Source organism: Mytilus californianus, unplaced genomic scaffold (assembly GCF_021869535.1).
Source record: "Mytilus californianus isolate M0D057914Y unplaced genomic scaffold, xbMytCali1.0.p SCAF_4, whole genome shotgun sequence".
NCBI classification, from domain to species: domain Eukaryota; kingdom Metazoa; phylum Mollusca; class Bivalvia; order Mytilida; family Mytilidae; genus Mytilus; species Mytilus californianus.
Window position 1 is genome coordinate 13,648,727 of NW_026262690.1, and position 13,403 is coordinate 13,662,129.

The window sequence follows — 13,403 nt, forward strand, 5'->3', positions numbered from 1 at the left end:
TGAAATTTACAAGTTTTGGAATATATGGTGTTTTTACTATAGAAAACATTTCCAAAGTCTTTAAAAGAGAGGCGAAAGATACCAAAGGGACATTCAAACCAACAAGTCGAAAATAAACTGACAACGCCATGGCAAAAACAGAAAAAGACAAGAAGACAAACAACAGTATACAAAAATCTACTAAAATGTCTGACAGTTACTAGATTAAGTGTAAATAAACAAACCTATAAGGTTAAACATTTAAAATCTACAGGGAGACATTTTCAAATGTTAGATTATCATATTATACCCCATATCAATTTTTGTTGCAATCCTGGCACAGAAAGATGTTTCTCAAAAGTTTTGGTTTTTTGGGTCCTCATCCATGGTTGGCACCAGCAGTGTGGAGAGATAATAATTCTATTCTTGGGTTGCTTTTACATGACGTTATCAGGTAATTCTTCTTCCAATAAATAAACTGTTAACACAGAGATATGTCTCGCCTTTTTGTACTTTTGATAATGCAAATGTTGAAATTAAAATAGCAATACTTTAACATGTAAGTTATGCAAATATTCAAAGTCAATGAACCATGACTGAAGGTACATGGCAAAACAATCTCCATGGAAATGAGATGTGCCAATGCTAATACAACTGCATACCAAATACCATAGACTTATCATAAGTCGTTCCCTTTCAACAAACCTAAACACAAACATAGACTTGTAAACTATGTAAAAGTTTCAAAGTCAATGAACCATGATGAGGGGGTGGGGCTATATAATTTCCATGGAAACGAGACTTGCAAATGCCAATAAATTAGCATACCAAATATTAATGACTTAACATTAGCGGTTCATCTTAAACTGATCTAATCACAAACTAATACATGTAAACTAAGCCAAAGTTTCAAAGTCAATAGACCATGACTGAGGGGGTGGGACCAAATATTCTCCATGGAAATGAGATGTGCTAATGCTTATACAATTGCATACCAATTAACATTGGCCTACCACTAATGGTTTCCCTTGAACTGACCTAATCACAAACTAATACATGTAAACTAAGCAAAAGTTTTAAAGTCAATAGACCATGACTGAGGGGGCGGAGCCAAATAATCTCCATGGAAATGAGATATGCCAATGCTTATACAACTGCATACCAAATATCATTGACTTACCACTAGTGGTTCCCCATAAACTGACCTAATCACAAAATAATACATGTAAACTAAGCAAAATTTTCAAAGTCAATAGACCATGACTGAGGGGCAGGGCCAAATAATGACCATGGAAATGAGATGTGCCAGTGCTAATACAACTGCATACCAAATATGACTGACCAACCACTAGTGGTTTACCTTAAACTAGACCTAATCACAAACTAATACATTGTTGATGCCGCCACCGCTGCTGCTGCTGCCGCCGAAAACAGCATACCTATGTCTCGCTTTTTGACTCCGTCAAGGCGAGACAAAAATGAGTATTTGTGTGAATTGAACATCTAATGTTAAAATAATAAAAGAACAGAGTTCCAATGTCCCCCACATTGCACATATTTTATATTTTCAAGGGGAATAATCCTTTTAAAAAAAGTCAATCGTCCACCATTATAGAACTTGTCTGAGATATTGCTGATATTCACCTATAGGATAAGTTTTATAAAAATCTGGCAAGAATTGTACCCGTGAGAGCGCTAACGAAGCCATTTTCCATAAATTTAATATTTCCAAGGGGCATAACTCATATACATATACATAGAAGCTTACATGTGTAATATTCCAGTCCTGATACAATAGGAACAAACTGTCTGACCAGACAGAATTATCTGCCCCTGACTGCCATGCAATTGCAGATATTTAACGTATGGTGCTAGTATATTCTGACAGAAAACAAATCAAGACTTGTAATAGATTTTAATTTGGAAATATACAAACCAGAATGCATCAAAATTTATTTTGTCTTTGAAGTTTATTATCAAACAGTTAAGCAATTAAACTCTAAATTCTTGCATCTAAAAACTGTAATTGCAAATTGTGTAGTGGTAATGAATATAATTGATTGGATAACAGTAATATTTCAAAAATATTCATGCATTTCACAATCAATGCAATTAAGTGTTTCATAATCCAAAATGAAAATTAGCTTTTAAAACAACTTCCTACTTAATGACATAAACCTTAACGAATATACAAGACAAGAAGAGTGTATACCTGTAAATGTCATACCTGCTTATCTGATGTACTGATTATAATCATAACAAATATACAAGACAAGCGTGCATACCTGTAAATGTCATACCTGCTGTGTTGATTATAATCATAACAAATATACAAGACAAGAGTGCATACCTGTAAATGTCATACCTGCTGTGTTGATTATAATCATAACAAATATACAAGACAAGAGTGCATACCTGTAAATGTCATACCTGCTGTGTTGATTATAATCATAACAAATATACAAGACAAGAGTGCATACCTGTAAATGTCATACCTGCTGTGTTGATTATAATCATAACAAATATACAAGACAAGAGTGCATACCTGTAAATGTCATACCTGCTGTACTGATTATAATCATAACAAATATACAAGACAAGCGTGCTTACCTGTAAATGTCATACCTGCTGTGTTGATTATAATCATAACAAATATACAAGACAAGAGTGCATACCTGTAAATGTCATACCTGCTGTGTTGATTATAATCATAACAAATATACAAGACAAGAGTGCATACCTGTAAATGTCATACCTGCTGTGTTGATTATAATCATAACAAATATACAAGACAAGAGTGCATACCTGTAAATGTCATACCTGCTGTACTGATTATAATCATAACAAATATACAAGACAAGCGTGCTTACCTGTAAATGTCATACCTGCTGTGTTGATTATAATCATAACAAATATACAAGACTAGTGTGTATACCTGTAAATGTCATACCTGCTGTACTGATTATAATCATAACAAATATATAAGACAAGCATGTATACCTGTAAATTTCATACCTGCTGTACTGATTATAATCATATTGACAGTTTTTGAGATAAAAGTCAGACTACATGAATCAAGATAACATATTCAATGAACGATGGAAATGAGGTCAAGTTCAGGTGACACCTTATGCACACTGAACCTTGAAAATGAGGTAAATGGCCCCGACAGTCAGACTAGAACATCTTAAAATGAATTGATACAGACAAAGAAGAAGTGTGAAAGTTTCAAAAATAATACCTGTAATTCTTGCAATAGTAGGTTATCAGAATGAAAGGTACTTCCCAACAAGAGTCTCCTAAGAGCCTGAATCACTCACATAACACTTTTTGAGTAGATCTTGCATCAATGATTATTTTGTTGTTTAATATATATTAATGTATATTCAAACATGCCTTTAAAGGATTCTCTCTATCTATCATAATTTCCTCAAAAAAAACCCAAAAATGGTAAAAAATTGTCTTTCAAGGTCAATTACACCTAAAAGGAATCAATGGACATTTTCAGACTCATTTGTAGGTCTTACTTTGCTGAACATTTTTTCTGTTTGAAGTTTCTGTCTATCTATCATCAGTTTCTGAAAAAAAACTAAAATATTGAATAAAAATAGTCTTTCAAGGGCATTAACTCCTATAAGGGATCAGATCACAGATTCCAGTCTTTTTGGTAGATCTTGCTTTGCTGAACATTTTTTCTGTTTAAATTTCTCTTTATTTATAACAGTTTTCAAGATTACAACCAAAAACTGAGAAATTTCATAAAATTATTATTTCAGGGTGAATAATTTCAAAATGGGATGTCTGATTTGTGTGAAAATTTCCTGACTTATAGATAATGCTGAACATTTTTATCCCATGTCAGTTTTGCTCTGTTTTTTAGATATAAGCCAAAAACTATATTTTATCCCTATGTTCCATCTTTAGCTATGGCAGCCATGATTGTTGACTGACTGGAATAAAAAACACAAACTTTATACTAGATACCATAAGGATCATTCACCCCAAGTTTGGTTGAAATTGATTCAGCAGTTTCAGAAAAGATGTTTAAAAAGTTAACGACAACTTGACAGATATCAGAATGAGCTTCCAATGGTGTCACGCTGACAAGATATCAGTGGGAGTCTCCAAAGAATTAACTTGACAGATACCAAAAGGAGCTTTTGATATCTGTCAAGTTAACCCTTTGGAGACTACCACTGATATTTACTAGGTTGACACCTTTGGAGGCTCCCCCTGATATCTTGTCATGTTGACACCTGTCGAAGCTCCTTCTGAAATCGGTCAAGTTAACCCTTTGTAAACTCCCGCTGATATTTGCTAGGTTGACACCTTTGGAGGCTCCCCTGATATTTTGTGTCAACCTGACAAAATATCAGGGTGAGCCTCCAAAGGTGTCAACCTAGTAAATATCAGAGGGAGTCTCCAAAGGGTTAACTTGACAGATATCAAAAGGAGCTTCAAAAGGTGTCAACCTGACAAGATATCAGGGGAGCCTCCAGCAAATATCAGTGGGAGTCTCCAAAGGGTTAACTTGACAGATATCAAAAGGAGCTTCAAAAGGTGTCAACCTGACAAGATATCAGGGGAGCCTCCAGCAAATATCAGTGGGAGTCTCCAAAGGGTTAACTTGACAGATATCAGAAGTAGCTTCCAAAGGGGTCAAACTGACAAGATATCAGTGGGAGCCCTCCTCCCCCTTAGATGTCAACCTAGCAAATATCAGTGAGAGCCTCCAAAGGGTTAACTTGACAGATATCAGGAGCTTCAAAAGGTGTCAACTTGACAGATATCAGTGGGAGCCTTCAATTATTTTTGAAATCTTCCTCTACAGATCAGTCTCCTAAAAGAGAGGTCAAATCTTCTACCTTGGAGAAAAATACAGTTTCCCTATTTCACAGTTTGATTCCCTTTGTTCCCCAAAGCACAAAATATTGAAAACAAGTAAAACTGTGAGCTACTGCTCACTAATGATACCCCCGCTGTAATATTTCGGTAAACAGGAAATTGTTGAGTGATGAATCTGAAAACGCATCACACAGTAAAGCTGACTTATATAAACCCTGAAACCAAATTTCAGAAATCCTTGTCAAGTAGTTCCTGAGAAAAACGCGATGAAAATTTTCAACTTGGCTATCATGTGTAAAATAATACAAGTGTTCGGTAAACAGGAAGTTGTTGAGTGATGAAACTGAAAACGCATCACACGGTGTAACTTACTTATATAAACCCTGAAACCAAATTTCAGAAATCCTTGTCAAGTAGTTCCTGAGAAAAATGCGACAAAAATATTCATGGGACGGACGGATGGACTGACGGACTAAGGGATGGACTGACAGATGGACTGACCTAGTCATAAGCTAATGCATTGTTGACGCTGCCGCCAAAGCCTTCAACAGCATGCCTAAATCTTGCTTTTTCAACTTCCTTGACAAGGACAAAATGACATTTTACCTTTTGTCATAAAAGACAGTTTTCCATTAATTTTGATTGTAGTAGGAATTATATATCAAAGGGCAAGTATATTTAATCTTAAATTGTTCAAATCTGCTTCATAACTAGTTTAGGTTTTTCATTTATGGACAAATTACATATGAAAAGCTTGTGGTAGATAATTAAAATGTTGTTTTAAAATTTCTGGAAATCATTCCACTTCTATGGTTACATTATCTGCCTTAATGCAGAAGTAGGAGTGGTGACATAAAGTGATTGGCTGGCTCAAAAACTGAAGTTTTAAATAAATGTTTTGTTATTCCAACTGTAGTTTTAACATCTCACTTTACCATACAAACTATAATGTGACATTATCTTTTGTCATTCTATCCAACAGTTTAGATATCTCAGGTGTATAATACAATGTGAAATGTATCTTTTGTCATTCTATCCAAATTTTAGATATCTCAGGTGTATAATACAATGTGAAATGTATCTTTTGTCATTCTATCCAACAGTTTAAATATCTCAGGTGTATAATACAATGTGAAATGTATCTTTTGTCATTCTATCCAACAGTTTAAATATCTCAGGTGTATAATACAATGTAAAATGTATCTTTTGTCATTATATCCAACAGTTTAGATATCTCAGGTGTATAATACAATGTGAAATGTATCTTTTGTCATTATATCCAACAGTTTAGATATCTTAGGTGTATAATACAATGTGAAATGTATCTTTTGTCATTATATCCAACAGTTTAGATATCTCAGGTGTATAATACAAACTATTGTATCTTAGTCATATTATGATATTACATATAAATCTCTCAGTTGTACCATACAAAATACCATCTTAGGTTTAAATGAGCTAGATCAGGTTCGGAAACAATCTTCAAAACCATATTTGCTATAAATAGTTCCTTCATTGTCACTTTAAAGTGAATTTTTAACATCCAAGACTTTTAAGTACTTACATCTAAATGCATTATAAAAGCTTTTTTGAATAATTGTCTTGCACTTTTAAGATAAAGTCTGTGACAGTTTTGTCTTCTCTTCACTATCAGACAAGTTGTGGGTACATCACTAATGGATTAGTTTGGATGCTAGAACTTTACAAATGGAAGTCTTGTCATCCAAAGACTCAATTTATATCTTACAAATGTCATGTTAACTTTCATTATCTCACATGCACATGTCAAAATCTGTAAATTATAACACAACTTTTTCTGGACATGTCACAAGTTGGAAATACTTATTGCATAATAAAAACAATCAAATCATCCACCTTCTCTAAACAGCATGAACAGCATTAACAAATTGAGCCTCAACAATTTAATTCCATATTTTCTTAAAGAATTAAACCAACATGTGAGGAAGGTTTAATTGAAAGACAAAACAGTTTGTTATCGATAGGAAACAGACATTCACACCAATGCGTTTACATTTTTCTTTTACACATCTTGTATTGGTGCAACATAAATGGCTAAGGTTCAATAAGGTGGTTTGTTTTATATACAGCTACATAAGACAAATCAATTCAAAAATGTTTTTAAACATATTTTAAACCTTCATCAACTTGACCTTTCAACTTCAGTAGTGTTTTTATTAATGCTATGAAATGAAAGATGCTGTTCTAGATTCCAAATAAAATATTTGCAATAAATTGATGATTGTTTCTTGCAATTTTTAATACAAAAAACATCTTAATTAGTATCCCTGCTTGGTGGTAAAAGGTCACAAGTATCCATGCACGATAGTAAAAGGTCATAAGTATCCATGCTTGGTGGTAGAAAGTCACAAGTATCCATGCTTGATAGTAAGACGTCATAAGTATCCCTGATTGTTGGTAAAAGGTCACAAGTATCTATGCTTGATAGTAAGATGTCATAAGTATCCCTGCTTGGTGGTAATAGGTCACAAGTATCTATGCTTGATAGTAAGACGTCATAAGTATCCCCGTTTGGTGGTAAAAGCTCACAAGTATCTATGCTTGATAGTAAGACGTCATAAGTGTCCCTGCTTGGTGGTAAAAGGTCACAAGTATCCATGCTTGATAGTAAGACGTCATAAGTGTCCCTGCTTGGTGGTCAAATGTCACAAGTATCCATGCTTGATAGTAAGATGTCATAAGTATTCCTGATTGGTGGTAAAAGGTCTCAAGTATCTATGCTTGATAGTAAGATGTCATAAGTATTCCTGATTGGTGGTAAAAGGTCACAAGTATCTATGCTTGATAGTAAGATGTCATAAGTATCCCTGCTTGGTGGTAAAAGGTCACAAGTATCTATGCTTGATAGTAAGACATCATAAGTATTCCTGCTTGGTGGTAAAAAGTCCCAAGTATCCATGCATAGTAGTAAAAAGTAAAATAACAAAAATACCAAACTCCAAGGAAAATTCAAATGGCAAAATCAAAAGCTCAAACACATCAAACGATTGGAAAACAACTGTCATATTCCTGACTTGGTACAGGCATTTCCTTATGTAGAAAATGGTGGATTAAACCTGGTTTTATAGCTAACTAAACTTGTACAACAGTCGCATAAAATTCCATTATATAGACAACAATGTGTGAACAAAACAAACAGACATAATAGGTAAAAATGTCAAAAACATGCTTCATACAGTCATGTGTTATAAGTATCAATGCTCGAACCAGTAACAGGTCATAAGTTTCCATGCTTTATACAGTCACATGTCATAAGTATTCATGCTTAATACAGTCACATGGTATTAGTATCTATGCTTGATATGATCGCAGGTTATTAGTTTCCATGCTTTATGCAGTCACATGTCATAAGTATCAATGCTTGATACAGTCACATGTTTAAGTATCCATGATTGATTCAGTCATGTGTTATAAGTATCCATGCTTCATACAGTCATGTGTTATAAGTACCAATGCTTGAATTAGTAACAGGTCAAATGTTTCCATGCTTATAGCTTACTGTTCGGTTTGAGCCAAGGCTCCGTGTTGAAGACCGTACTTTGACCTATAAAGGTTTAATTTTATAAATTTTGACTTGGATGGAGAGTTGTCTCATTGGCACTCATACCACATCTTCTTATATCTATTTATACAGTCAGATGTCATAAGTATTCATGCTTGATACAGTCACATGGTATTAGTATCTATATTTGATATGATCACAGGTTATTAGTTTCCATGCTATATGCAGTCACATGTCATAAGTATCAATGCTTGTTCCAGTCACATGTTATAAGTATCCATGCTAGTTACATTCACATGTTATAAGTATCCATGCTTGATACAATCACAGGTCATGATTTTTTATGATGGATACAATCACAGGTCATATGCAAGCATACTAGATAGTCCCAGATACTCTACAAACAAGACGTAGGTGTTCCACAGATCCAAAAGAGCTCATACAACTCATCTTTGACAAGCTGATCACTTAATATGAAGTCATTCTGTTCAGTAGTACTGGAGAATTGTGTGACAAAATTTTTTAAGTTCTTTCAACATATTAAAATATTTTTTAAGTATCGGCAAACAGGAACTAGGTGTCTTGACAGATATGAAAAGTGCAGTTAAATTTAAATTTGTCACTGTCAAGATTTTGACAAAATATGAGGTTTAAAAATATTTGTTGGACAAAAGGATTGACTGATAAGGTTCAACTAGGAAAGACTAAAAACACTTTTTTAGAGGAAAAAGATTATTTTGCATTAACTATAGTGGTTGATTATCAGTTTTTTTTAAATAATTCTCAACAAAGAAATCAATTTTGGAATACTCACATTCCAGTTTGACAAAAGTCTGTTTTAAAACCATTTATTTGATAGTTATATATTCATTTCATTGTAATCTAGTAATTATCACTTAACAACTAAATTACGGAAATTTTCACTTAAAACAAATATACCACATTCATTTATCACATCTGATTATTTTTATATTTGTAGTCTCATTATACTATTTTGGAGCAAATTCTACTTTCCATAAATTCCCAGGATTTATCCAAAATACATATCACTTATTTTGACTAATAAATTTACAGTGTTTACTGTACATAAGGGAATGTTCACCTTAATTTTTATTTTTTTACATTAATATGTACCGTACCTATCGTCATTCTTTAGAAATATATTTGCATTCTAAAGCAAGCTTTGATATTGCTTTGTCTGAAAAAACTTCTTTGATATCAGGAGAGATGTCACATTCCAGTATATGAAACTGATCCTTTACAAGTTTAAAAAAAGATACTGATTCCCCAACCTTTATTGAATCAAGCAATCATCAATTTTTACAAATTCAATCAACAAAATGATAGTTGAAATTCAAATCTTACTGGAATTTGAACACCAAATAGTCTACCTCATATATTTTAATTATTAACCTACAATTTTATATATTTCCATAAAATCAATGTTATTCAGTGCTAAATTTTGCAGTTGAAGGCATTTTGATACTAGCTTAAAACAGAATACGGTTTTGGTAAAGAATATCATTCTTATACATTTTTGAGGAGACTCAAAATTTGACCAAATCTGTCATACTTGCAGTTTTGAGCTATCTTCAGGCAATAATTTGCTCACATGTATAGAAATATGCCATAATATTGTTATAACCTACAAGGGGGCACATTGAACTGTGCCTACTGCTACTTAAACCCAAATACATATGGCTTTAAAAGGTTTTGGTCAACTAATTTAAACATTAGGTCAAACCCAAATACATATGGCTTTTAAAGGTTTTGGTCGACTTTTTTAAACAAGAAGTCAAACCCAAATACATATGGCTTTAAAAGGTTTTGGTCAACTAATTTAAACATTAGGTCAAACCCAAATACATATGGCTTTTAAAGGTTTTTACTCAACTATTTTAAACATTAAGTCAAACCCAAATACATATGGCTTTTAAAGGTTTTGGTCAACTAATTTAAACATTAGGTCAAACCCAAATACATATGGCTTTTAAAGATTTTGGTCAACTATTGTAAACATTAAGTAAAACCCAAATACATATGGCTTTTAAAGGTTTTGGTCGACTTTTTTAAACATTAGGTCAATCCCAAATACATATGGCTTTTAAAGATTTTGGTCAACTATTGTAAACATTAAGTCAAACCCAAATACATATGGCTTTTAAAGGTTTTGGTCGACTTTTTTAAACATTAAGTCAAACCCAAATACATATGGCTTTTAAAGGTTTTGGTCGACTTTTTTAAACATTAAGTCAATCCCAAATACATATGGCTTTTAAAGATTTTGGTCAACTATTGTAAACATTAAGTCAAACCCAAATACATATGGCTTTTAAAGATTTTGGTCGACTTTTTTAAACATTAAGTCAAACCCAAATACATATGGCTTTTAAAGGTTTTGGTCGACTTTTTTAAACATTAGGTCAAACCCAAATACATATGGCTTTTAAAGATTTTGGTCGACTTTTTTAAACATTAGGCCAAACCCAAATACATATGGCTTTTAAAGGTTTTGGTTGACTTTTTTAAACATTAGGTCAAACCCAAATACATATGGCTTTTAAAGATTTTGGTCGACTTTTTTAAACATTAGGTCAAACCCAAATACATATGGCTTTTAAAGGTTTTGGTCAACTATTGTAAACATTAAGTCAAACCCAAATACATATGGCTTTTAAAGATTTTGGTCGACTTTTTTAAACATTAAGTCAATCCCAAATACATATGGCTTTTAAAGATTTTGGTCAACTATTGTAAACATTAAGTCAAACCCAAATACATATGGCTTTTAAAGGTTTTGGTCAACTATTGTAAACATTAAGTCAGTGTCCTTATTTTCTTGCAAAGCAATTGTGGACCCTACCATAGTACACAATTATTTGCATTCATTAATCCCCAATTATATGCTGTAGTTATTAATTCAATCACTGTAAGAAACACTTTTTCTTTCAAAAAGAAGACCAAAATGTTTTCTTGACTGAAAAATCAAAAATAAAAGTATGAAATACAAACATTCAAGCTTTGTTTACCTACTAAACTTTTCCAATTCAACTTCCAAAAACAATGGCCAATTAACCAGGTTCACTTTTCTAACAAAATATTCACTTCAATTTTATACATTTTATAACATTCCATATGAAATATTTGTTCCTACCTTTTTTGGAGTAAATATCATATTCTAATCCATCAGAGTCTATAAACCCATGGAAACTTTCAGAAGTTCTGGAAATTTTACACTTTTTTCTATCTTTACATAAATCTCTATCAGATTTTAATTCACAACTGGAATCAACATCACACAGGTAACCTAAAGAGACTCCAAAATTAATTAACAAGAATATAACAGGTGTAACCATATTCTATCCTGCTCAGTGGCTAGCATCCAAGTATTACTGATTTATAAAATAATATCAAAAAGCACAATCAAATCAATATTGGTATTATCCAACAGGTATTCAATCATATAGTAACATTTTCAGCCTTTGAACCTTATTATGATGATTTTCTCATCCATAATAGATCCACCTGTTTTCTATAAATTTGCGTATTAAGAAAAGACTATCTGATGAGAAAAGTTTTTGAAGTTAAGCTCACATGAAATTGTATTACTTTTGTTAAGTACAAAAATCATTTGAGAGATTACTAACTAAGTCGAGAGTCAGTGTTGGTAAATGACGATTTTACATTTATCAAATAACTCTGATAAGAGCAACAATATTTTCCAATTGAAAGAATTTCCAATCAATTTGTGGCCGATTTGCTTTCGTTTTTACGAGACTGTCATAGTCATTGCATTGATGATTGTTGATGTAAATAAGCATGTCATAGAAGCTGTATTTTTATCAATGACGAGATATCCTCTATTGTTTCCTTGTATTTATTGATATATCGTATAATTTCCATAACCTTTTAAATGACTATACTTGTACAAATATTAAACCTACATTATTTAGCTGTCCATTAGGAGGTTTTGATATTATATTAACTTAACTTTTCATGTAAAAGATCTTTAATATACAAGTTCCATTTAACAATTTGGTGCCAGTTTCAGATCGCATTGTAGGAATAAACAAAACACAGAAGGATCTTTATTTTGTCAATATATCCTGTGGTTAATTGGAATCGGGAATAAATTCTAATAATGTGCCAAGTGGATGAAAAAGCTCCAACTCAGTTTTAGTATTCAATATATTTTGATCATCAGACTAACCACTTATGCAACAAATATTGTTACCAATTTGTTTTCACTATTCATTTATGGCTTTCAATAAAACACCAAATGTAAAACCCATTTATTTTCATCATCTAAATTTTGTTTTACAGATGTGATTTATTTCACATACATCATTCAAATCTTAAGTTTGGTGGAGAATGTATTTTTTATTGTCCATACTTTTCTTGCCAAGACAAAACAATGGCTAAATGTGGTTAAGAGCAAAGAGATAACTATTTGTTTTCAATATGTCTATCATATCAATGTTCCATATTGATCTTTAAAAAATCGTACAAACCAAGATCTATAATCCTAAATTAAATTTTAATGTAGTATATGCACATACCATATATAAGTCAAATATAAAAAAATAAGTTTTATTCAGATTTCCACTGTGCACCACTTATTGCGGGCCTGTTTCTGTATTATTATGAGCTACAATTTATGACTAAAATCAGCAAAGACCCATCAAAAACAACATCTGATACATAAATTTAATAACACTTTTAGACATTTGGATGATATATTGGCTCTCAATAATGACAACTTCAGTATGTACAATTAAGAGATTTATCCTGCTGAACTGACTTTAAATAAAGCTAATACTAACAATGAACACTGCCCTTTCCTAGATCTTGATAACTATATCTTTAACTGGAAGCTTAAGGGCATACGATACAGTTTTGATCCCAAGGGGAATTTTTGACGAAAGTTTGCATGCAAGCTATTTTTCACCTAGTCAATTCAAATATGTAATAGAAAATATACCTTCATGTGCTACTTTTAGAAATAAATGGGGTCGAAATTTTAGAAATTTACTGGAAA

General features: G+C 32.2%; 1 protein-coding gene across 1 annotated transcript in view; it reads right to left on the reverse strand.

The window, feature by feature from the left end:
* LOC127699231 (ALK tyrosine kinase receptor-like) overlaps nucleotides 1–13,403 on the reverse strand; it is a 167,159-nt gene that overhangs the window by 137,696 nt on the left and 16,060 nt on the right. The window lies entirely within an intron of this gene.